The sequence below is a fragment of the Zalophus californianus genome, chromosome 12 (genome assembly GCF_009762305.2).
Source record: "Zalophus californianus isolate mZalCal1 chromosome 12, mZalCal1.pri.v2, whole genome shotgun sequence".
Lineage (NCBI taxonomy): Eukaryota > Metazoa > Chordata > Mammalia > Carnivora > Otariidae > Zalophus > Zalophus californianus.
In genome coordinates, this window is record NC_045606.1 from 13,133,950 (window position 1) to 13,160,336 (window position 26,387).

Genomic DNA, 26,387 nt, shown 5'->3' on the forward strand with positions numbered 1-26,387 from the left:
AGCTTCTGGCCTCATAACATAATCTTGATATACCATGGGCTCATTTTTCCCATCCTAGACCATCAGATGTGATGGGGAGTCTCCCAAGCCAGCAAGTCAAACAGATCCCAAACTGAGTTTGGCTCCTGCAACAACTCCAGGGGTGGTTTTTCAGGGCTTGGGGAAGCCACCTGCGATTGGCCTCTACCTGGCCCAGCGGCTTGCCTCCCACAGAGCCTATCAATAGGGCTCAGCCTGCATGAATCTCCTTAGAGCAGCATTCTCCTTTACTTTATTCTTGGGATTGACACTCACTTTTATGTTCATTTACTGCTCTGTTGAAATTGGAACTGCCTTATGGCAGCTGGTTCGGCTGTACTGCCCAGGTGGCAAAACTAATAAACTTTGAGTCATCCACTTCTGGACCTCCATCTGGTCTCGGGCATTTGAACCATGGAGCATTCCAGGGCTGCCTGGGGCTGCCTAGCGCTAATCACCATTTCACAGATCACTTCTGTGTCTTTCAAAATGGAAAATCAAATCAACATTTTGTAGTAAAAAATGCACTGGATGGGAAGTCCAGTTTCATGGTTTCTCATTTCTGTCAACTCTAAGTAGTTGTACGACTGTAGGTATTTAATTGAACTACTTTGACCTTCAGACACATTCTCTATAAAATCTTGGGCATTTGACCAAAATGGATGGTTTTCAATCTTTTTTTTTTATTGTTATGTTAATCACCATATATTACATCATTAGTTTTTGGTGCTCAATCTTTTTTTTTTTAAAGCAGAACTCTTGTATCACACCGAATAATGCATGAAATCCTAATATATGAGCAAGTAATACCCCAAGTGTTCTTGTTGAAGCAGAAGCAGGTCCCCAATGTCACCCTGGGCAGCATGAACACAAAACATAATTTGCAAAATAGTAAATGGTCTTATATGTGCTTCCAAGGTCTACACCTCTGACTATTACTCTTCCTAACAGTCTGGCAGATACCAGAGATGCAATTGTAGTCATTTTCCCATAAAAGCTCCTCCTGAAATTGGCAAAATTTTCTCAAGTCTGAGGTTTTTCTCTAAGAAAGGTTTATCTTTGATCTAGCTCTGTTGGAAGTGGGGGTGGGGGTTGTTCCTTTCAAATAAATTCCGGTGAAAGTCACTCTCCAAGTTGCTCTGGTGCTACTGGAGGCCAAGGATCCACATTAATAAAGGTAATTCTTTGCAAGCAAAGAATCATAAGAGGCTTGGTATTTCTACTTTTTTAATTTCAAAGTCAACTGTTAGGCAATAGACCAACATCAGCATAGCTGCAAGAGGTAGTGGACTGGGGTTCCTGGGTGGTTCAGGTGGTTAAGCATCTGCCTTTGGCTCAGGTCATGATCCCAGGGTCCTGGGATCGAGCCCCACACTGAGCTCCCTGAACAGTAGGGACTCTACTTCTCCCTCTCTCTCTCTCTCTCCCTCCACCCCTCCCCCTGCTCCTCCTCTCTCTCTCTTTTTCTCAAATAGATAAAATCTTAAAAAAAAAAAAAAAAGAGGTAGGACTGACTGGATGACCTCAGGTTAACCTGTGATTCCTAGATGGATCTGAGATGGTTGACAGGAGTAGGTATGGACTGGATTCTAGGCTGGAGATCAGCCTGATTGCCTCATTTCTGGCCCACGCATGACCTCTTTCTTTCTTCTCAATTTTGACTTCTGTGTTTCTGACCCTACCTTGCTAAGCTGTATCTTTTGACAACTATTTCATAAAAGTAGTCCTATTTAGAGTAATTTTGAACGGACACTCAAAACTCATCTGATAGACTGTTTCTAAATGGGATCTCTATCTATTTCTTCCACACAATGGTAACTCATGAAAACAAAAAGCATTTCAGAACTAGCAGGCTCCCACTGGGCAGAAAGGTTAGATAAGATTTTAAGCCACGGCCACCCAAAAACAAAGCATGATTTGTCAGTAACTATTCAGAGGCAAATCTGGGGGGAAAAGAATTCTATTTTTAAAAAAGAGAGAGCAACAGGGCTAAACTTAGCAACCCACTGTTTACAAGCGGCATTGCAAATCTGAGAGTAATCTACTATTTACAATGAAGTATTTTAAGGCAGGAGAAGGGGAAGAAAGTCAACAGCTATGACGTGATTATGTATGAAAAATCAGGCTTCCTGGCAATTAATGACAAATTTTCCACAAATCAAAAGAATGCAGGATGTGACTTTTACGTTAATAACTATATACTGTATACCCATTCTAAATATTGCATTAGATCATTACTTTCATCCCCTAAACTTAGGCTCATTATTTCATCATGTGGATGCTATATAATTTACTCAGAATGTTGCCTTTATATGGTTTCATCTAAACAAAAAGGCCAACTTTGGTTTAATAATAATCATTCTGACAGCAAAACTATTATTTTAGATAACATAGCGGGTCCTGGTATTCTGTGTGTCTAACCAGAAAACCAACGGGGTGGTCAAAGTGGATCTCAAAGGTCACAGCCCCAAAAGACATGAGGAAGAATACACCCGATTATTTTCCACAGCAGCCCCATGCTGGCTGCCACCCCATGTCTCACTTCTACCAAATGAGGATTGAGCTGCAATAATAGAATCTTTCATCTCCAAAAGGACAACCAAGTATGATGAGTAAAGTGGGGAAAACAACACTCAAACTCTGGTCCATTGCATCATAACTGGTGGGTTTTTCCCTCCTGCTCCCTTGCATGACTCTGGCTTCCAACTGAGCTGGACTGAACACCAGTCATTCTTCACTTCTTCACCCGCCCATCTCTCCACCCACTCTTGAAAGCCCATTTTCAACACCACCATTTCCATTAAGTCCCCCTCATCACCGAAGCAAAAAACTATTTTCCCTGCCTCTGAACAAACACAGCACCTTAACCTGCCTATTCCGGCCTCACCTTCATAGTCTAGCTAAGAAGACCTAGATCAGTGGTTCCTAAACCTAGCTGTGCATCATAATCACCTGGAGAATTCTTGGACCCCACCCCGGGCCTACTGAATCAGACTCTCCAGGGATGGAGCCTGGGGAAAAAAAATAATTTAACCAATGCATCATTCCTGCACACCAGATTTGAGAACCAAAACCTCAGGAAAATCTAGCCAAACCCCTTAATATTAGAGATGGCTAAAGAAAGAAACAGAGGGCGCCTGGGTGGCTCAGTTAGTTAAGCGACTGCCTTGGGCTCAGGTCATGATCCTGGAGTCCCGGGATCGAGTCCCACATCGGGCTCCCTGCTCAGCGGGGAGTCTGCTTCTCCCTCTGACCCTCTTCCCTCTCGTGCTATCTCTCATTCTCTCTCTCTCAAATAAATAAATAAAATCTTTAAAAAAAAAAGAAAGAAACAGAGAAGGAAATAACTTATCTAAGGTCACACAGCTGGTTAATGACGGAACTCTAAACTCCTCCAACTATAGTGTCCTCCCATGCTACAGTATTATTCATAGCTGATCCTATCGCTCCTTTTCAACTGGAACTATTTCAGGGTAAGAACTGTGTACTGCAAACTCTTCGTACATTCTCACAGGACCTAACGTAGAGCTTCTGCACTAATTTTTTTAACACACAAATGAAAACAGTAATTATTAGTTTCTTTATTCAACAAATACGAGTGCTGCTTTGTAGAAGGCATTGTGTGAAGTACTGGGTATGCAAAAGTAAATGGAAAGATGTAGTCCTGCCCTCTTTGGACTTAAGAAAAGTGAAGAAGACAACTAAACAGTTACGGGAACTGCCATGGGGAGAAGTTTAAAAGAGAATAACATGGGTGAAAGCCCTAAGGCAAGAGAGTGGCATATAGGAAAGAGAAGAAAAAAGAGAAAAGGAAAAAAAATCCGAAAGTAGACCAATGTAAGTGAAGCATGACAAGAAAAAGATGGGAAATGAAATCGGAGAGGATGACAGATCACACCACCTCCTGCAGGTCATGGGTAAGGAGTCATTCTCTGCACACCTTTCAAAATGATCGTTTTATTTTTTTAAGTCATCACTACACCCAACGTGGGGCTTGAATTTACAACCCCGAGATCCAAAGTTGCATGCTCCGCTGACTTAGCCAGCCAGGAGCTCCTCACCATGATCATTTTAAAATCAAGAATTAGGGGCGCCTGGGTGGCTCAGTCGTTAAGCGTCTGCCTTCGGCTCAGGTCATGGTCTCGGAGTCCTGGGATCGAGCCCCGCATCGGGCTCCCTGCTCGGCGGGGAGCCTGCTTCTCCCTCTCCCACTCCCCCTGCTTGTGTTCCCTCTCTCGCTGTGTCTCTCTCTATCAAATAAATAAATAAAATCTTTAAAAATAAAAATAAATCAAGAATTATAGCACATCATCCTTCTTTTTAAAACTCATAGGGCTTCCCACTGCATTTGCAATTAAATCCAAAGAATGGACTAAATAGAGACAAGAGAAAAAAGGGGCCAGTTACGGAGATTGTGAAGGTCCAGGCATGAGTTGATGATAGCTCAGACTAGGTTGGTGGCAGTGGAAACAGAAAAACTGGTGGGTTTAAGAAATATGTTAGGGACAGAATGGACAGAACAGGTTTCTGCCTGAATATCTGGGTAAGCTTGAAGGCATTAACAGAAATAAGGGAGTCAGAGAGAGGAACAAGGTGAAGGGAAAGAAAATAAGAATCCACCTTTGCATATGTTGAATTGGAGATACCTGTGAGACAATCATTCGGGCTGGAGTCACCAGCATCTAGAAAGTATTTAAGTCATTCCCTAAGGGAAAATATAAAGAGGTAAAATTAGAGAAGAAATTATAAATAAGATAAAACAAGAGAAGGTGAGTCTCCATGTCAAAAACAGCCCTTCCTCTAATCATATGGCCAATGATGCAAGTACGAACTACCAGTGCCAATATAGCCCAAAATGGGGGGTAAGTTAAATAAACTACGAGGTCCATATGTAACAGCAGACAAAGTAGGCATTTCAAATGATGCAACAGAAGAATATAGTCCCATGTGGGGAAACGTTTACAATTTTTCTCAACTTTTTATTTTAGAACAGGTGGAGAATACAGAAAACTTACCAAGATGGTAAAGAGTTCCCATATACTCCACACCCAGTTCCCCTATTACTTTTATTTTTTTCTCTGCTTGACTGCAATTTTTATTTATTTTTTAAATTTTAGTTGACACAATGTTACCTTCGTTTCAGGTGTACCACATGGTGATTCAACTTCTCTATACTTACGCTGTGCTCACAAGTGTAGCTACCATCTGCCACCATACATCTATTACAGAGCGACCAACTATATTCCCTACTGTGCCTTTCATCCCCATTGACTTATTCATCCCAATTCCCCTATTATTAACATCTTACCTCAGTGTGATCCGTTTTTTACAATTAAAGAGCCAACATTGATGCATTATTATTAAAGTCCATATGTTCAGACTTTCTTAGTTTTTAATGTTCTTTTCAGTTCCCAGATCCCATTCAGGGTACATATCACACGTTATATTTAGTCATTGTTTCCTTAGGCTACTCTTGACTGTAACAGTTTATCACACATTGACTTTGACAGTTTTGAGGAGTATGGATCAGATATTTTTTGGAGAATGTTCCTCAATGGGGACTTTTTTGTATGTTTTTCTCAAAATTAGAAAATTATGGGTTTGGATTTATAGGGGTTTGGATTTTGGGAAGAAAGCCCACAAAAGTAAAGTACCATTTTCATCACATTATATCAAAGGTACAAATTATGGATAGGACTTATCACTGTTGGTGTTGACCTTGACCACCTGCCTGAGGTGGTGGTTATCAGGGATCTCCACTGCAAAATCATTCTTTTTTCTTCTCCCCCTTTCCACACTGTACTCTTTGGAAGGAAGTCATCAAGCACAACCCACACTTAAGGGGTGAGGAGTTATGCTCCTCCTTCTTGAGGATGAACTGTCCCCATACATTATTAGAATTCTGCACAGGAACTTTGTCTCTTCTCCCCTATTTATTTATTCAATCATTTCTTTATATCAGCACAGAGTCATGGGTATTTATTTTATACTCTGGGTTATAATCCAATACTACTTTATTTTGTTGCTCAAATCATTCCATTCTGGTCCCTGGAAGCTCTTTCACAACTGGCTCCTGCATCTCTCTGACATAAACCCCATCATTGTGAGGTTTTTTTGTTTTTAGCACTTCCTTTTCTTGTGGCACTACAAAATGCTCCAGGCTCATCTTTATTTTTTTTCAAGATTTATTTATTTGAGAGAGAGAGAGAACAAGTGGGGGCAAAGGCAGAGGGAGAGAGAGAATCTCAAGCAGACTCCTTGCTAAGCATGGAGCTGGATGCGGGGCTTCATCTCACAACCCTGAGATCATGACCTGAGCTGAGACCAAGAGTCAGAGGCTCAACCAACTGAGCCACCCAGGCACCCCCAGGTTCATCTGTAGATGTCCTGTTCCAGTCTTATAGGAAAGCACCAAAAAAAGAGGAGTCATAAGGTAAAGAAAGGGAATGTTTATTTTATTTATATTAATATATTATAATAAACTATTATTTATTTTAGTGTCAACCAGCACCTCATTCATTCATTCACTTATTCAAAAATCTTGATATCACACCTACTACATGCCAGGAACTGTTCAAGGCACAGGGGATATAACTGTGAACAAGACAGACATGGTTGCACTCTCATGAAACTTATGCTCCACGGTAAGGTACATTCAGGCCTAAACAAACACGAAAACATCAAGAAATGATAAGAGGGCTTTTCTAGACTAGCAGGTTAGTAAAAGCCTCTCGGAAGATGTTACACTTAACCTGAGACCTGTAGAAAGCATGTGAAAAATGTAGGGCAATGTTTCTAGGCAACAACATCAATTAAGAGACTTTATTGCGGTAAAAATTTACCATATTTCAGAACAGAAAGAAGGTCACTGTCTCTGGAACATGGTAAGTAGAAGAGACAGTTAAGGAAGCAGGCAAGCGCCAGATCATGTAGCTATTGCAGGCCTGGGTAAGGATCTGGGATACAGGAAGCCACTGATGTATAAGAACTGGAGAAGCCAACTGTTATATGCAATATAAAGCGGACAATGAATGAAACCAAATTATCTCATGTGAGGTTGGTATTACAACCTCTATTTTACAGATGGGAAAACTAAGCCCAGGGAGATTCAGTGTCTCACCTAGATACACCTAGAACAGCAAGGTGGTCAATGGCAAAACTACGGTTCACACGCAGGTCACTCTACTTTCTAACCCATCCCTACACCACTTACCTCCTCTCTCTCTGTCCAACCTCCCGGCTCCCACTCCCTCTCACCCTCGTAGCGCTTGGTTTCACGTTCTGCATCCTTCATCATATCCTTGGCTTCACAGTCTATATTCCCTGCATGGGCCCCCAAATCACTCAAGTGGACTGGAATCCCTACACAATCATTCAGTTGTCCTTTACATTTGCTTAGAAAGCACGTCATTCACTGAATCAGTAATTCTCCTCACATTCTTCTGCTCAACTTCACTCATTCACTAACTATAAAACATCTTCTGGGGGAAACAGATTAAAAAAAAAATGAAGGGGCCAGCATTCATAGAGAATACACCTTTTAAGACTTATCCTCCCATCAGAAAGAACTGTTAAGATCCTGACATCTTTTTCATCCTAACACCATTACTTTACATGTCAAAACTTCCTATGCAATTTAATCCGCCACACTTTGTCCCTCACACCTTAAAGTAAATGGAATCCTTCAGAATCATTAGGGTTGAGGAAGAACATTCAGGAGTAGAGAAGGTATTTTGGCTGTCCCATGTTGAAAAAAGAATAAGAATTCTACCTGTTCATACTACATTTACCATTTCAAGCTTCTAGTATTCACTAGTAGCTGATGTTAAAAGCTAATGCTTATTAAGCACTTATTGTGTACTGTTCTAAGCATTTTATGTGAATTATCTCATTTCATCCACATGACAACTATATGAGAGACCCATTTTACAAATGAGAAAACTGAGGCACAGGGCAGTTTAGAATCTGCCCAAGGATTATATACCAAGTAAATGGATAAGCCGGGACCTGAACTCAGCTAGTCTAGATCCTGGCCTCCTATACTACATTTCATACAGAATCAGACTCCTTAAAATTTCTGAATGAAGGGGCGCCTGGGTGGCTCAGATGGTTAAGCATCTGCCTTCAGCTCAGGTCATGATCCTGGGGTCCTAGGATCGAACCCCACATCGGGCTCCCTGCTCAGTGAGGAGCCTGCTTCTCCTTCTCCCTCTGTGCTCCCCCTGCTTGTATTCTCTCTGTGTCTAAAAAAAAAAAAAAAAAAAAAAAATTCTGAATGGCCATGATCCTGGGCAAGTTTCATGGGACTGTCCTACCTTGGTAAAGAAAAATCTGTCCTTAAACCTCTTTTTCTATTAGGTAAACCTCTACAGATAAGTTTGACCTTAATTATTATGTAATACTTAAGATTCAAAGACTTCTGCTTTGCTGCAACTATGTCTTGGCTTCTATTCCAATGTAATTAGAAATTAACTTCAACCTATAAACATTTTACTTGTAAATATTGAAAAAAACCAGTAGAGCTGTTATGTAATTTTAAAATCTCTACTTTTATTTGTTTAGCAAAGGAAGAACATATTATCAAATCCTTCTCTTCATGGCAATTTTTTAACTTAATGAAAGGAGCATACACATTTCACATTCCTCTGAACTATCACTAATGGTAGTCAAATCATACTAATGTTTATTTTATGTACTGAACTCAAAAGAAAAAATATTTGCATTATACTCAGAATAATTTTGCCAATCCATCTGAATCAAAATCAGACATGAAGAAACTGGATATCAAATGCCAGAAGGTAAGACCAGACAACACAGAGAGACAGAATTTCAAAAGCATGTTTAGGATAATACATCAAACATATTTCTTACCATTAACCACTGACCCAGTCAATCATATCACTCAAAAAGTGGTTATGAATAACTAAAAGAAAAAATGTGATGAGTAAGTGGAAATATAGAAAAGTAACATTTAATGACATGGTTTACTTATTTAGTCCTATGATGTCTTCAGTTTCAAATGTTTTCTTCAAATATGGTTTTACATTTTATATAACTTCATTCTTTAAAATATTTGTATTTGGGGCACCTGGGTGGTTCAATCAGTTAAGTGTCCGATTCTTGGTTTCACTCAGGTCATGATCTCAGGGCCCTGGGATCAAGCCCCACGTTGGGCTCTGCACTCTGTGGCGAGTCTGCTGGAAATTCTCTCTCCCTCTGCCCCCCTCCTCACATATTTTCTCTTTCTTTCTCTCTCAAATAAATAAATCTTTAAATTATTTGTTTTTAAAAACACATGAATAAACAAACAAAAAGCAGAATCAGACCTATAAATATAGAGAACAAACTGATGGTTGCCAGAGGGAAGGGGTAAGAAGGGGTGGGCAAAATGGGTGAAGGGGAGTGCGAGATACAGGCTTCCATTTTTGGAATGAATAAGTCACAGGAATAGAAGGCACAGCATAGGGAATATAGTCAGTGATATTTTAACAGCACTCTATGGTGACAGATGGGAGCTCCACTTGTGAGCACAGCGTAAGTACAGAGAAGTTGAATCACTATGCTGTACACCTGAAACTAATGTAACGTTGTGTGTCAACCATACTCAAAATATTTTTTTAATTTCTGTTTTAGAATAAAGTAATACATTGTTCTGCAACACTAGTTTTAAAAAGAAGTTATGAGAAATGAAAGTTGCTTTTGTTTATTGCTTCCTTCATGCATTTAGCACAGATATTTAATAAGGCCTTACATGCAGAGCACTCTGTCAGGTGCAGTCAGAGATCCCAAAATCAATAAAAGAGAGTTTTCTCTCTCAAGAAAGTTAAAATCTGTAACTCAAAATAGAAATAATCAGCCCCACAAGAGACTTTTAAAAAAAATATCAAGTAAAGACAAAAAGTGACATTTGAGCTGACCCTTTGGTAAAGGGAATGCAGTCATGTGAAAACAAGGAAAAGGGCCTCCTTCTTTACATGAAAGAACTGCTATAGGCAAAGTCACGGCAGAGATGGAAAAGTATTGGTTCTTTTTGAATGAATGAATAAAAATAAAAACTGAGACAAGGCATTATATTCGATGAACAGACCATAAGTGATCATTAAGATGCAGTATCAGTAAAGCAGTAAGAACAAAAGCAAGATTAGCGGGAACTAAGGAATGAATGAAAAGAATACAGGAGCCACAAGAGTACTTTTGAGGCTTGTGTAAAGGAGAAAGAAGGGAAGGAGAGAGAGTGTACAGCGGCTCACACACGTTGAGCAAGAAGATAAAGGTTTTATTTTTGAAGATAAAAAAAAAAACCTGAAGTGCATTTTATTATGCAATAAGCAAAAGGGATAAATGGAGTCTTAAGCAAGATTGACAAGGATAAGAAAGGAAGTACGAGTGAAGGGGTTATGGTTTAAAATGTCATCTCTCAGTGAAATCTTCCCTAAATAATGGCTCAGTTGCTGTCATTTCCTCTTCTAGCTCTCTATTAGGATGGAGGCTTCATGAGGGAAAAGACTTGTGTGATTCATTTGCTTCTCTCCCCAAGAGCAGGAACACTACCTGAGAGATGCTGTAGGCCCTCAGTAATTATTAAACTCGGGAAAATGAATAAATGACACAGTTTTCCTCTAATTTGGGAGAAGAATCTTTTTTTAAGATTTATTTATTTATTTATTTTAGAGGGGCGCGGGGCTGTGGAGAGGCAAAAAGAGCAGGAGAGAGAGTCTTAAGCAGACTCTACGCTGAGTTCAGAGCCCAACACAGGGCTCAATCTCACGACCCTGGGATCACGACCTGAGCCAAAACCAAGAGTCAGATGCTTAGAGTCCGCCACCCAGGCACCCCTGATGAAGAAATATTTCAAGTGAAAAAGAGAAAATTTGGATGCAATCCCCACAGGAAAGCAGAATAGTAGAAGGCATCTTCAGAGAATGCAAAGAACAGGTTGAGATTTGCCTCTTTGTCCCTCTAAACCCTGGCTCTGCCCACTGGAGTCAAACAGAACAAGTCCATTCCTTCTTTTACCATGTACCAAATGGATAAGCAGAGAGGCTCAGTTAGAGAGCCATGTCAGGGCCCAAGGCTTCACCTGCAGGGTAAGGAAAACAACAAAAACGGCCCAGGGAGAAAAAGGGAATCTTCAGGGTTCAAGACCTCACTGGGCTAAAAGGGAGTATATGATGATACTCACGACTTATGAATGGGTGGAGAGATGAAATTACAAACTCTTCCCTTAAGTCAGAATCAGCCTGGGAGTGGAGGTGGGTGAGTCTGTAATAGGGGTACCAATAGGTCCTAGGAGGGAATTCAGAGGCTAAGAAGTTGACTAAAGGCTGACTCCCACTGACCTGGTTGATCCCCTTCAATGTTCCATAGAGACCTGGGACACTGGGTGGCTCAGTCAGTTAAGCGTCTGCCTTCAGCTCGGGTCATGATCCCAGGGTCCTGGGATCGAGTCCCTGCATTGGGCTCTCTGCTCAGCAGGGTGTCTGCTTTTCCCTCTCCTTCTGCCCCTACCGCCCCCTGCCCCGTGCTTGCTCTCTCTCTCTCTCTCTCTCTCGCAAATAAATAAATGAAATCTTTAAAAAAAAGTTTTTTTAATGTTCCATAGAGCCCAAGATGCTGGTTGTTCTCCAGAAAGTTGTGGTTCATTTTAAGAAGAGCTTTAGACACTTTCTTTAGCCATGTTAGTCCAAGGTAACTTCTCTAATTCTCTATTGAGCTTGCATGGGTCTAAGATGTGGATGCTGTGAGAACAGAAGAAATGGCAAGTCTGAGAGACATCTGGAGAAAGGAATTCCCTGTAGTCTTACAGGGAATAGAAAAGAAAGTACAAAGAAGCTCCAATGGTTTCAGCCTGGACCCTAAAAGGAATGTGAATTTGCTCACAGAAATGGCTTTCCTGGTAAAGAAATAGGCTGGGGTTTCTGTTTGTTGGGGGTTTGGGGAGGAGAATATACTGATTTAAAGTTGTGGTTGGCATGTCCAAGTGGAGATACCCATGACTGGTTATATATCCAGCTGCTGGAGCCTAGATGATGGTGAGAGAAAGCCATAGATGTTCGGGGGCCATCCACACAAAGACTATGATAGGCATGATTCTAAGATGGCCACCAGAATTCCCATCCCCTGGCAAGGCACCCCATATAATCCCTTCCTTTTCTGATGGGATGTCACTTCCATGATTAGGTCAGTAATCAACTGACCATCGGTTAATAAAAAAGGAAAATTGTGGGGAGTGGGCCTGATCTAGTCAGAGAAACTTTTAAAATAAGGTGAAACTCAACCAAAACATTGCTAGAACTGATACATGAATTCGGTAGTTACAGGATACAAAATCAATATACAGAAATCTATCCCATTTCTATACACCAATAATGAAACATCAGAAGGAGAAATTAAGGGACTCCTGGGTGGCTCAGTCCGTTAAGCGTCTACTTTCACCTCAGGTCATGATCCCAGAGTCCTGGAATGGAGCCCCCGCATCAGGCTCCCTACTCTGCAGGGGAGTCTGCTTCTCCCTCTCCCCTTGCCCCTCCCCGCTGCTCATGTTTTCTCTCTCTCTCTCTCTCTCATACAAATAAATAAATATAATCTTAAAAAAAAAGAAAGAGAAATAAAGGAATCAATCCCATCTACAACTGCACCAAAAACTTCAAGATACCTGGGAATAAACCTAACCAAAGACATGAAAGACCTGTACTCTGAGTACTATAAAACACTGACGAAAGAAACTGAAGATGACACAAAGAAATGGAAAGCCATTGGAAGAACAAATATTGTTAAAATGTATATACTACCCAAAGCAATATACAGATTTAATGCAATCCCTAGCAAAATACCAACAGCATTTTTCACAGAGCTACAACAAACAATCCTAAATTTGTATGGAACCACAAAAGACCCCAAATAGCCAGAGGAATGTTGAAAAAGAAAAACAAAGCTGGAGGCATCACAATTCCAGACTTCAACTTGTATTACAAAGCTCTAGTGATCAAAACAGTATGGTGCTGGCACAAAAGCAGACACGTAGATCAATGGAACAGAATAGAAAACACAGAAATGAACCCACAATTATATGGTCAATTAATCTTGGACAAAGCAGGAAAGAATATCCAATGGGAAAGAGACAGTCTCTTCAACATATGGTGTTGGGAAAACTGAAACAACATGCAAAAGAATGAAAGTGGACCACTTTCTTACACCACACACAAAAATAAATTCAAAATGGATTGAAGCCCTAAATGGGAGGCCTGAAACCATAAAAATCCTAGAGGAGAACACAGGCAGTAACCCCTTTGACAACGGCCATAGCAAATTCTTTATAGGTATGTCTCAAGGGAAACAAAATAAAAAATAAACTATTGGACCTACATCAAAATAAAAAGCTTCTGCACAGCAAAGGAAACAATCAACAAAACTAAAAGGCAATCTACGGAATGGGAGAAGATATTTGCAAATGACATCTCTGATAAAGGGTTAGGATCCAAAACATATAAGAACTTATCAAACTCAACACCCAAAAAACAAATAATTCAGTTTTAAAAATGGGCAGAAGACATGAACAGACGTTTCTCCAAAGAAGACAGAGGCCAACAGACACATGAAAAGATGCTCAACATCACTGATAATCAGGGAAACACAAATCAAAACTACAAGACATCACCTCACACCTGTCAGAATGTCAACAACACAAGCAACAACAGGTGCTGCCGAGGATGTGGAGAAAGAAGAACCCTCTTGCACAGTTGGTGGGAATGCAAACTGGTGCAGCCACTCTGGAAAAGAGTATTGAGTTTCCATCCAGCAATTGGACTACTAGGTTTTTACCCAAAAATACAAAAAGAGTAATTCAAAGGGATACATGTACCCCGATGTTTATAGCAGCATTATCTACAATAGTCAAATTATGGAAACAGCCCAAGTTCCATCAACTGATGAATGGATAAAGAAAATGTGGTACACACACACACACACACACACACTAGAATATTACTCGGTCATAAAAAAGAATGCAATCTTGCCATTTGTAATAACACGGATGGAGCTAGAGAGTGTAATGCTAAGTGAAGTAAGTCAGTCAGAGAAAGACAAATACCATATGATCTCACTCATACGTGGAATTTAAGAAACAAAACAAATGAGCAAAGGGGGGTAAAAAAGAGAGAAAGAGGCAAACCAAGAAACAGACTCTTAACTATAGAGAACAGACTGATGGTTACCAGAGGGGAGGTGGGCCGGGGTGGAGGGGGGGGTGTGGCGGGAGGTGGGGGCAGGATGGGTGAAATAGGTGATGGCGATTAAGGAGCGCACTTGTGATGAGCACTAGGTGTTGTATGTAAGTGTTGAATCACTACATTGTACACCTGAAATTAATATTACACTGTAAGTTAACTAACTGGAATTTAAATAAAAACTTTAAAAATAATTAATTAATCACAGTTACGCTCAGGGAGACATGCTCCCACTGGCCTTGACAACAGAGCCCGCATGAGCTCTACAGCCACAGGAACTACATTCTGCCAACAACCAGAATGGGTTTGGAAGAGGACTCTGAGTCCCAAGTGAGAGCCGCAGACCAGCAGACACCTTGACTGTAGGTTTTTAAGTCCTGAGCAGATGATCCAGCCCTTCCTGGACTCTTCAACCACAGAGACGATGAGATGATACGTCTGTGTTATTTCAAGCCACATCTGTGTTAATTTACTATGTGGCAATAGGGAATTAACACAAGGCTGAAGCCATCGAAGAAGATGACTAGGATGGGTACTCACAGGGAAAGCAGAGGACGAGGGCACAGCACTAGAGTCAACCAAGTAGAGGACAAAAAGAACAGAACTTGCACGGAATCTAAAGGTAGTAAGTATAACAGAAGGTGTGGTGTCTGGAGGCCAACGGAGAAACTCGGTAAAAGGAATAGTGTTGAACGTGTGTCAAACAGCCGAGTGAGGTCAAGAAGGAGGACACTGAGCACCTTGGACTCAACAAAAAGAAATTAGCCTTCAAAGGCAGTATCTGCCAGAAGAGTGACTGGAGTGGGTATCATAACGAAAAGGATTAAGAAAAGCAGGTAGAAAGCAGAAAACTCAAATACAAATAATATGTTAAGTTTGGCAGTGAAAGGGGGAAAGAGACAGAACAATAGCTGGAATGTGTAGCCAAATTACCAAAAATGGTGTCAAGTGAAGACCGTTTGTGAGGTTACCTTTTCCAGGGTCTATCGTCTTTAATAGAAAATTAATGAAGACACAAAAGCCTTAGAGCTAAAGGAATGAATCTCTCTTAGTGGAATTTCAGGCATTTCCCCCAAGTTCATGGGAGAAGGATTTTATAATTGAGTCATTTTCCTAAAACCTTTAAGTTGCAGAGCTATATAAAACAACCCTGCATACAACAACAGTTTATCAACCAAGTTCTGATATGAGAACAAAAATTAATTTGCACACTCTGCCTACATCTGATCCATCTCACTGATTAAAGTCCAGGAATGTAAAGGTGATTCAGATGATGATTTTTGTCTGGCCATGTCGCAGGGCACTGCTCTCCCAAGCTTCTGTGGAACAGTTCCCAGAATAACAGACTCACCAGCATGCAGCACCTGATTAAGTTCTTTAGTGGTGACTCTTCTTAAAGTGTCCTCATGGGAGTTCAAGGGAAAGGCACAAAGCCCAGTGTGAATTAGGACAAGAAATCATGTCAGTGACCAAATGATTCAGCAGGTAAAATATGTGTTACGTCATTATAATTCAAGCAAAACTTCATGCAGTGAATATAGGTACACAGTGCCAGGGACTGCCATGTTAGTTAACAAAACCAACTCAGTGATTTAAAAAAACAACTCTAAGGACACCAAGAGAGAAAAAACACATTCAGTAATTTTATATACTAATTCTGTCTTACTTGAAAACTTTAATCTTGAATTTACATTTCATTGCTTCATTCAGCAAATATTTTTTGAGTGACTACTTTGTTGCAGGCAGCGCCCTAGGTGCTAGAAACATAGTCGTGAAAGAGATGGATTCTCTGCCCTCATGGAACACAGAATCTAGTAAGGAGACCTGTTAAACATGTGAAGCCTAGTGAGGACTTTGGGGGCAGCAATCTGACTGGAAGCAGGCCTCGGGGACTTGTCTCAAAGTTGACTTTGTATGATAAGCACATTCTTTTTCACACTTCCCTGCCCCCTCCTGCCACCAACACACAAAATGCTTTTAACAAATAAAACTGCCATGTTATAGCCATCTTTACTAATTTGAGAGTCTCTTCCCAGGAACAGAAACAATGAGAATACTCTGTTATCTATACAAACACAATCTCATCTCTATTCTTACTAACATCTCACCAGACATTAAAATCAAGGAAACTGATTTCAGACCTTAGCTAACTTATATCACAGTCAGAACTCATCATTGACAAGCGCAGCACAAGCTGGATGGGTTTTAAGATCTAAGCTGCAAATTGTGGACGTGTTTGGACTTTTCAACCTCACCTCTAAGAGACCTCAAAGGTACACCGACAGAATCAGCCTTTGATGACATACTGTATCATATATCCATATTCTCATATGCCCCTCATTTGGGACATTTGCATATGATCTGCATTCTAACATATCCTCAAATCTGTTTTTATATGCTGGAAGACTGTAACATGATAGAACCCTTAAGGAGCCACTCTGCTTTGTTGTGTCAATTCTCATATTCATCAGACAATGATCATTCTCTTAAGCCACATCCTCCACCTACTCCTTAACCACAAATGGAGGGCGAGACAGTTCTGAAGAGGGCAGAGTCTTTGAATCTTTTTGACATCCTCAGCATTTTTGTGGAAAGAAATTTGGATCCTGAGTCTCAGTCTCAGCTTAGCTTCTCACAACAAAGTTCTGAACCCTGACTCAAGTTTGCAAAACATAACCAACTTTCTCACAACTCTGTTTATGATTTCAGAATAACACTGTAAAAGCACTTTCAAAACACTCAAAAGGAAGAACCATGAAAAATTACCCTTTTAAAAAAACATATTATCCAAGCAAATACAGACCAAACAGCTAACATGGGGTTTTACTATATAACAATTTAGTAATTTCTATGAATTAGATTGTTTTCCATCCTTCATGGATACAAATAATCCATCTAGGAAAAACAATTCCCACGGACGGCAAAACAGGTTAGTCAGCTTTAGAAATTCCAAGTATATTGATTGTTTTTATTAATGAAAGAAATTTCTGAACTGCAAATCTTTTTAACTTTTATAAATATTAAACACACATTAAAACACTGTTGGTTCAGAAAAATACCAGTGGAACCATTGATTAAAAGTCAACACTTGCACCTGAAAGGAATATGACACTGTATGTTAATTATACTGGAATTAAAATTTTAAAAAAAATCAACGTTTGATTGAATCAAATCATTTGAATAAAACCATTGATTAAATCTGCAGTTAGACTATAAAGTTGCAAAAAATGAATTCTAATAAGATTTCTAAGACAAGTTATCAGCGATTTACCTCCAGGGGTTGCGAAGTGGCAGCTCATGAGCATGATTCAGTTCACGACTATATTTTGTTTCGGCTACGTAGTATTTCCAAAATTAAAAAGTTGTATATAAAAATGCAAATTTCTTATTTCAAAAAATTGGAAATCTGGCTACACTGGGCAGTGGTATGGTAGAACTAGCTTATGCTGGCTCTGCAGACGTGACTGATAATACCTCCTCCAAACATGTTCAGTAACAATCTCAGTAGAGGCTTGAAATTAGCTACGTGGAAAAATTTACACAAATGAGAATTATCAAATGCTACAGATCACAGCTCTTTTTTTTCTTGAAGAAAGCCAGTGGAACATTTACAAGCATACACCACACTTGGGACCACAATCTCACATGGCAGCAAATGCTGGAGTGAGTAGTGCGATACCTCCTTAGCCCATCTCCACCACCATTCCCTACCGTTTATCTGGCTCACTTCACTCATTTTAATTACCTGCCTGGCGTATTTTAGTATTTAACTTTGCAATTCCTGGTTTATAGTCCTACTCTCTTCAAAATCACTCTCAGATGGGGAAAAAAAAAAAACCTCTTAGATGATAACAAAGAAAAAAAAAAACACTAAGCCACTATGCTTCCTTGATAATTAAAAACAAAGACCAGGCTTAAATTCAATACTGTTGGACAAACTGAAATCCCATCTTTAGATTCTTTCTTCCCCCTTTTCTAACCACGGTGTTGTTTAGGCAAACAAGAACACTGTGATGATTTTCAAGTCATAAACCGAACAGTTAGCAAAAACAGATATTTTGTAAATAAGAGAAGTACTGTTTAGTTGTATACTCCTAAGAAACAAAAAATGAAAAACTGAGAATTTTTATTTCCAGGAGGGAAAGATCATCATTGCTTCACAAAACTATGAAGGCTTTCAGTTTGTCTGCAGACAAATGGCTATTTGACAGAAATCTTGAAAACCTGGGCAGAAAAACTCCTGACACAAGACAAACCTCTGATTAAATGACTCTCGATAAGAACGTCTGAACATGAAATCAGATATGATAGTGGTCAGGAAAACTCCCTTTCATGTCCCATTACGTGGGTTCACATACAGATGACTGTTGCTTAGCCTGCCCTAATACATAGGTCGATGCTGACAAAGACAATAATGCTTTCATTTATCCCTGCCTTCCCTTGGGGCATGAGCATCAGAGTCCTACCCACCAGAAGAAAAGCATTTTCCAGAAACCACTACCACGGTCTCAAGAACAAAGACAGAGGACAAAATTTGGGAAAGAACACAGTCAATGGAAGTTCCTAAAACGGTTCCCTCCAATGGGTTTTGTATTTCTGAATACTGTCTTAGCAATAATCACCACCACCATAAGAAAGGGGCAATATGGGCATCTGTCAGGAGTCTCACCTCAGTGCACCACTTCTAAAATTCGATCTCCTCTCCTCTACCTCCCATTAAACTTGTTTTCAGTCTCAGACCTACTTTAGCATAATCACTGGCCTTTTCTTTTTTTTTTTCCAAGATGCCCAAAAATAACAAGTATTCGGAATTCTATCCTAGCCCCAAAATTATAATAAGATCAATTTTACTGTAGCAACAAATCAAGGATAGTAAAGCCAGGGGAAGAAAGGAAAGAAATAAGGAGGAAAGGTGGGAAGGACGGAGGGGTAGAGCAAAGAAAGAACATAAGCGTGTTTTGAGGCAACATGAGAGAAAGGGACCAAGATGAAAAAAAGAAGAGAGCAACAGATTGCTCTTCATATAAATTTTGAGCTGGGGTAGAATCCAAATACTATTATTGATCACCGTGAAAAACATTTTGCCTCTGATTTTCGACATTGTGTCCCATATGTGGGACATTCTCCAGTATACATGGAAAACCTCAGGAAATGATCCAGCTACACTTAAAAAGAGTTTATTGATAATGCCAAAAACAAAAACAAAGCAAAACAGTAACAAAAGGAGCACGAATTTTACCCATATTCAGTAATTTGTACTAGCTGTACTAATTTATGTGGAGCTTTGTTTCAGTATATTGACTTTCACTGATTTAATGCTAAAGGCTTGGGCCTCAGTTACCACAAGATTTACAGAGTTCTTTTTTATTTTATTGTATTTTATTGTGTTTTATTGTATTGTATTGTATTCCAGTATAGTTAACATGCAGGTTATATTAGTTTCAGGTATACTGAGTTCTTTCAGTAAAAGAACTCAAGGCAAGCCCGAGTATTTCTACTCAAAATGCTCATTTTATACTGCAGCTAACTGGTAAAGATGTATTTCCTGGACTTAGAGCAATGATCTCAGCCCTCTGCCTAGACTAAGCTTCAGCCAGCGTCCGCAGCTCTCACCTGCATAACAACAATAAGCAATATGTCATCAGTGTTTTTAGTTTAATTTTGGTTGAGACATCGTAGCATGCACATTCCCTCAACTGAAAAAAAAAAAAGGCAGTAGCAAAGTATGACTTTTACTTTTTAATGTCTATATTCTAAATAATTGCAAGACTTAATCAAAAGTAAAGGCTTTGGGTAAAAAAATCAGTCTCTGCTTGCAACCAATATGCTCCTGAATGTCAGGACATGCAAAATTAAGAAAGTCAGTAGTAAAGTGAGAGTGTGCAGAAGAGGGGCTGAGAAAAGGAAACAAAACAGGAAAACTGAGGTAGAGACACTGGTAATAATGATAATATAATAATAAAAGTGAACACTTATTTAGTGCTTCTTATGTAACAGGCTCTGCGGTAAGCACTTGACATACATTAACGCATTTTAATCTTCGCAACCACTGTAGGAGGCAAACACTGTTGTTAGCCCATTTCCTGAATGAGGACACTGAGGCACAGAGCCATTTTATGACTTGCCCAAGGCCTTAGCTACTCAGTAGTATACTGAGGAGTCAAATCTCAGCACTCCGGCTGAAGAGTCCATGCTCCTAACCACTACTCCATAGTCTAAATAGGAAGGTTACCAAATGGAGAGAGGTTAATTCAACAATAAGTTTAAAATTAAGTTCTAAAAAAAAAAAAAAAAGCAAGAGCTGAGACTTTACCTTATAAGGGAAAAAAAATACATTTTTCATTCAGATTCAAGCGTTCTACCTAATAAACACAATACAAATTTTATTGTGTATTTGGCAACAGGGAACGCGTGCAATGACAAACAATAGAAATGCATATAAAAAGCCTTCTCCAGAAAGACGGGAGCACAAGATTTCAACCACCAAAGAGAGCGGATTTCTAGTGCAGTTCCTGAGCCCACAGTGCCATCCAGTGATAAGGCAGGTGAATCACGTGTCCATCGTCTTCTGCAGGTTACCATAATCTTTTCAATAACTAATCTAGAATTTTCACATAAAAAAAGAAACTTACATGAGTAATACCTATCTTTTAATTTACTATAACTTTTACTCTTTTAATTTACCATAACTATAAACTTACTATAACTTTTAATTTACTATAATTTACTATAACCCTTACATTTAAATTTCCCCCCACTCATTTCTTAATTAAACATAACATGACTTTGACAAGAACAACCCAAACTGTTAACTTGCGGGGTAAGAGAAGTTGCCGGTAATTAGTAGAGTACTTCATTTTCCTCAAGAAATCATTCAAACTATTTACTAATAGCATCGGTCACTCAGTGACGTTACAATACTGTCACCATAAAGAGTACTTCAGCGCTTCTTAAAACTTTTCAATTCATGGATAATGGAGTTCAAAAGCAGTCAGGGACGAGGGCTAAAACATCCACTCAAAGAGCAACCCAAATTGTGGGGAGCCCCCCATCAGCAGGACTTGCACCATGGACCTCCAAAATGAGGCAGAGGTACCACAAGGTGGTGGTAGAGAGACAGGTGTAGGGAGAGGAGCTGAGCAAGCATTGAACAAGGCAAAATTTATCGACAGACCTAAATAGACAGGTAATTATTTTTAAAAAATTCTCACACTGAGAATGTTTACCATATGACTTAACTGAATTCTAAGGTTTAGTTGTCATCCAAAACCATAATATTACATAGCTGGTTATATCCTAAGATAAAATAATTACATATGTCCATGGAAGCCATTCAAGAAAAATTCATTAGTGAGTTCTTTTAATAAAATCTTTTTTTCTGAAATATTCATCAAACTTTTAATAATAGTTATTGTTAAGGAGTGGAAATCCAAAAAAACTTTCAGTTACTAAGTTATACACATTTGTATATTTTTAACATTTTTTTCTGAACATGCATTTCTTTTGTTGAAAATGCGGAAAAGTCCTGTGTTCACTCTATTACAGTCAGCGGGAAGAAACACTGAATAAGACATTTTCTCTCTTTTCTAAATATATCCCTTGTACATTTCAATCATAATGCAATTGATATTTTCACATACACTTCTAAAACTCAGCTTTTTGCTTAAAATCACAAAGAACAAAGAACTACTTACAAATTTAATTATTTGGTCAAATATATTTCCCAGTTACCAGCTAAGCCAGACTTTTAAATTCTTTCATTTTTAACATGCCATGATTGATAACACATCTACGGGTGTAAATATGATTAAGAAGACAAATATGTGAACTTTGGTCGCCAGTATGTGAGAAGTGGAGTCTGACTTGAGGTTCATGTCTGTGGCCCCTGGAATGTCCCTCTCTCCAGCTGTTTTCCTTTAAGGCAAGGGTTCAGGATCAAGAAGAGTTCCCACACTCCTCGAGACTGTAAAGTCACACTGACCAGTCAGCTGCTGATTTGCAGCTAACCCACATTGTCATTGTCTAAAGTTGTGCTCAGTTTACCTTAAAGTCAGAACACTAGGGTTCTTTCTAAGTCACTTTATGTTCTTTTAGTTCCCTCTCTAGCTAAAGGAAGCTTGTAGAGCAAAGACCTGAAGTACAGTGATGTCTGTAACTAAACCCACTGGCCAGCCAAAAACGTTACATCAGGTATGACTTGAGTTTTGATTACAAGTTATTTGGGGGCAGGGCGCCTGGATGGCTCAGTACATTCAGCATCAGGGTTTCTGCTGGGTTTCCGCTCAGGTCAGGATCTCAGGGTTGCGCTCAGCACAGAATCTGCTTGAGATTCTCTCCCTTTCCCTCTACCTCCCCCTCGGCCCCTCTCCCGGCTCCTGCGTGCATTCACTTCCTCTCTCTCTCTCTCTCTCTCTCTCCCCTCCTCAAATAAATAAAATCATTTTTAAAAAATTTATTTGGGGCAATTTTAATGCCACTTAATTTTAAGAGTATCAAGATGGTATATGGAAGAGATACACCTTGCAGGTTTACTCTAACACACACCTTCTTTTAAAATTGTGACCCACGGGACTATTGCATCAGAGTCACCTGTGATGCTGCTTCAAAATACAGGTTCCTGGGACACTTGGGTGGCTCAGTTGGTTAAGCATCTGTCTTCAACTCAGGTCATGATGCCAGGGTCCTGGGATCAAGTCCTGTATTGTGTTCTCTGCTCAGTGGGGAACCTGTATCTCCCTCTCCCTGCCACCCTCCCCACCCCCGCTTGTGTGCGTTCTCTCTCTCTCCCTCTGACAAATAAATAAATAAAATCTTAAAAACAAAAAAACAGAAAAAAACAAAATGCAGGCTCCTGAGTCCTGCCCCAGACCCACTGGAAGTGAATGTTTGAGTGTGAGGCCCAGGAAACTGTTTGGGTTTTTTGTTTGTTTGTTTCTTCTTTAATCTCCCCGGAACCATGACACAGCCATTAGAAAGGCTAAAATCCAGAACACTGACAATGCCAAATGCTGACAAGAATGTGGAACAACAAGAACTCTCATTCATTGCTGGTGGGAATGCAAAATGGTACAGCCACACTGGAAGACAGCTTAGGGGCACCTGGGTGGCTCACTTGGTTAAGTGTCCGATTCTTGATTTTAGCCCAGGTCATGATCTCAGGGTCATGAGATCGAGCATCACATTGGGCTCTACACTCAGTGGATTCTCTCCCTCTCCCTCTGGCCCTCCCCCACTCACACTCTCTAAAATAAATAAATAAAATAAAATAAAAAAGACAACTTAGTGGTTTCTTACAAAACTAAATATACTCTTACCGTATGATCCAGCAATATACTCCATGTTGTTCACCCAAAAAAGTTAAAAACCTACATCATTCAAAAACCTATATGTGGATATTTATAATAGCTTTATTCATAATTCTCAAACCTTATCTTTATTCATAATTGCCAAAACTTTGTTTATTCATAATTACCAAAGCTGTAGTACATCCAGACAATGGAATATTATTCAGCATCAAAAAGAAATGAGCTGTCAAGCCATGAAAAGACATGGAGGAACCTTAAATGCATATCATTAAGTGAAAGAAGCTAATCTAAAAAGGTTACATACAATATGATTCCAACTATATGACACTCTGGAAAAGGCAAAATGATAGTAAAATGATCAGTAGTTGCAGGGGTACGGTGGGAATGAGTAGGCAAATGAGTAGGGTAGTGAAAATATTCTATATATTATAATGATGGATATATGCCATTATACTTTTATCTAAACCCATAGAATGTACAACAACGAGCCCTAAGTTAAACTATAGACTTGGGGAGATTATGATGTGTCAGTGTAGGTTCATCCTTCGTAAAAAATGTGCCATTCTGGAGAGTGATGTTGATAAAAGTGAAGGAGCAAGGAGTATATGAGAAATCGCTGTACTTTCCTCCCAATTTTGTTGTAAACCTAAAACTACTCTTTAAAAATTTTTTTAAAAAGAAAGTTCCTTCATGATTTTCATGCATCCTAAATTTGGGAATCCACAGATTGTGGAGTAGCAGTTCTCAAACTTTGCTGTGCATTAGAATCATCTGGAGCACTTTTAAAAATCCCAATGCTCAGGTCATATCCCATACCAATTAAACCAGAATCTCTGGGGGTGAGATACAGGCAACATTTTCTGAAATTTCCAAGTGATCCCAATGTGCAGCCCAGTTTGAGCACTGATTATAAAGGTACAGGTCAGAGACCAAATTCAGTATTCCTTGTGTCTAGGCATACTCAACCTAAAGTTTTTAACAATAACAACAAGAAAAAAATGTTTAATACCCACTTAGTCATGGTGGCAACAAATAAAACCTAACACCCTGCCAATTAAGAAAAATGTTAAGTATGGTTTAAACATGGAAAAATACTTACTACCAATATGACAACATACAAGGGGGAGCAGAGTTTTTCAACAGTTTGAGTCAAACAAAAAGGAAACTTATTTAAGTCCAGCTTTCACTGACAGAAAACTTATGCTCTGAATATTGCAAATCAGTTTCATTACATATTATGATGGAGGAAGTGACAAATATTATACATTTTTTTTCATACTGTTAGAAATCAATCTGCAACAGTTTGGGGTTATTTATAAGATGCTGAAGCAGAATGTGTATCAAAACAAACTATTCAATTCAGTACCAATGTCAGAGAAATAAAATGATTTGTCGGGTCAAATCTTTTTTCTGTGATTGAAAAGACTTGACAGATGAACTTGGTTTTCCCTCAGTGGCTTACAAGACACTACATTATTAAACTTGAGACAATATATCCAAATACAGTGGAAAAAACTATAGTCACATAATTTAAAAAGCACATTTCTACCCAAAGAAGTGCAAATTTCAGACTCAAACTGGGCCTACAGATTGAACAGAACACAAAAGGATAATGTACTCATTTTACTATTGTGGCCTGGCTTGAGTTCAATAAAATCAAAAATATAAAGAATTATAGAACTATTTGGTGGAAAGGAAGTCATCATTTCAGAAAAGACTCGATTTACATTTCAAATCACGCTTTAAGTTTTTGCAGCTTCCTTTAGAGAAAACCTCAGAACGCATTTGTATTATCATCTATCCTGTAAGTGTGGTTCAGTTTCACAAAGAATTGATTGAACTGAAAACAAACTATCCCACCAAGAGGACACAGTGTTCCTGGAATTTTAGAGATAAATCTATGGATTCCAGAGCTGCCCTGAAATTTCTGGCAACAGTCTCTCAGCAATGTGTTTTAAGTCCTCTGCCCTTGTGAAAATTCATCTAAAATATAAAATTGCTGAAATTAAAAATGAGTACCTTAACTGGTAATGCAAAGCTTGAATGAGAATTGATATGGACCTTAACTTGAACAGAACATAAGTTCTTTAATATCAACCAAAATTTATATATAAAACCAAACTTTCTGCCACTTTCTGCCACAGGCACTTGGGCCTGCTAAGGTGGTGAATTAGTTTCCTATTGATGCTCTTACAGATAGATGACCCCAAATTTAAGGGCTCAAAAACAACACAAATTTGTCACCTTACAGTCTGGGAGGTCAGAAATCTAAAATCACTGTCACTGGGCCAGCAAGGCTGGTTCTTTCTGGAGGCTCTCTAGTAAGAATCTGTTTCCTTTCCCCTCAGAGCTTCAAGAAGCCATCTGCATTCCTTATGTGTGTGGCCTCCTTCCTCACACCACTCTACCTTCCTGCTATCACTATTGTAGTTCAAACTACTGACTCTGATTGTCCACCCACCTGCTTATAAGGACCTTCGTAAGTACAAACGATAATCTCCCCATCTCAAACTCCTAACTTCATCACATCCACAATGTTCCTTTTACCACGTAAGGTAACATATTCACAGGTTCTGGGAGTAAGGACATTGACATCTTTCAGGCCATTATTCAATCTACCACAGATGGTAACAGCGAAGAAGCAGACGGTTAAACATTGTCCCTTTCAACACAAGTGGGCAAGGATTTCTTTTACTAGAATTTCTAATACTAGAATTTCAACATATCTACCCTTTCTCCTGCGTTCTAAGACTGTTCTGCCCATTGCAAAAGCCACTAGCCACATGTGACCATTGAGCCCTTGATGAGGATATTCCAAATGAAGATGTGCTATAAGCAT

At 39.3% G+C, this 26,387-nt stretch overlaps 1 protein-coding gene across 4 annotated transcripts in view; it reads right to left on the minus strand.

Annotated features, from left to right (window-relative positions):
• Positions 1-26,387, minus strand: part of SUGCT (succinyl-CoA:glutarate-CoA transferase) — an 806,341-nt gene that overhangs the window by 580,317 nt on the left and 199,637 nt on the right. The gene's annotated exons all lie outside the window — the stretch shown is intronic.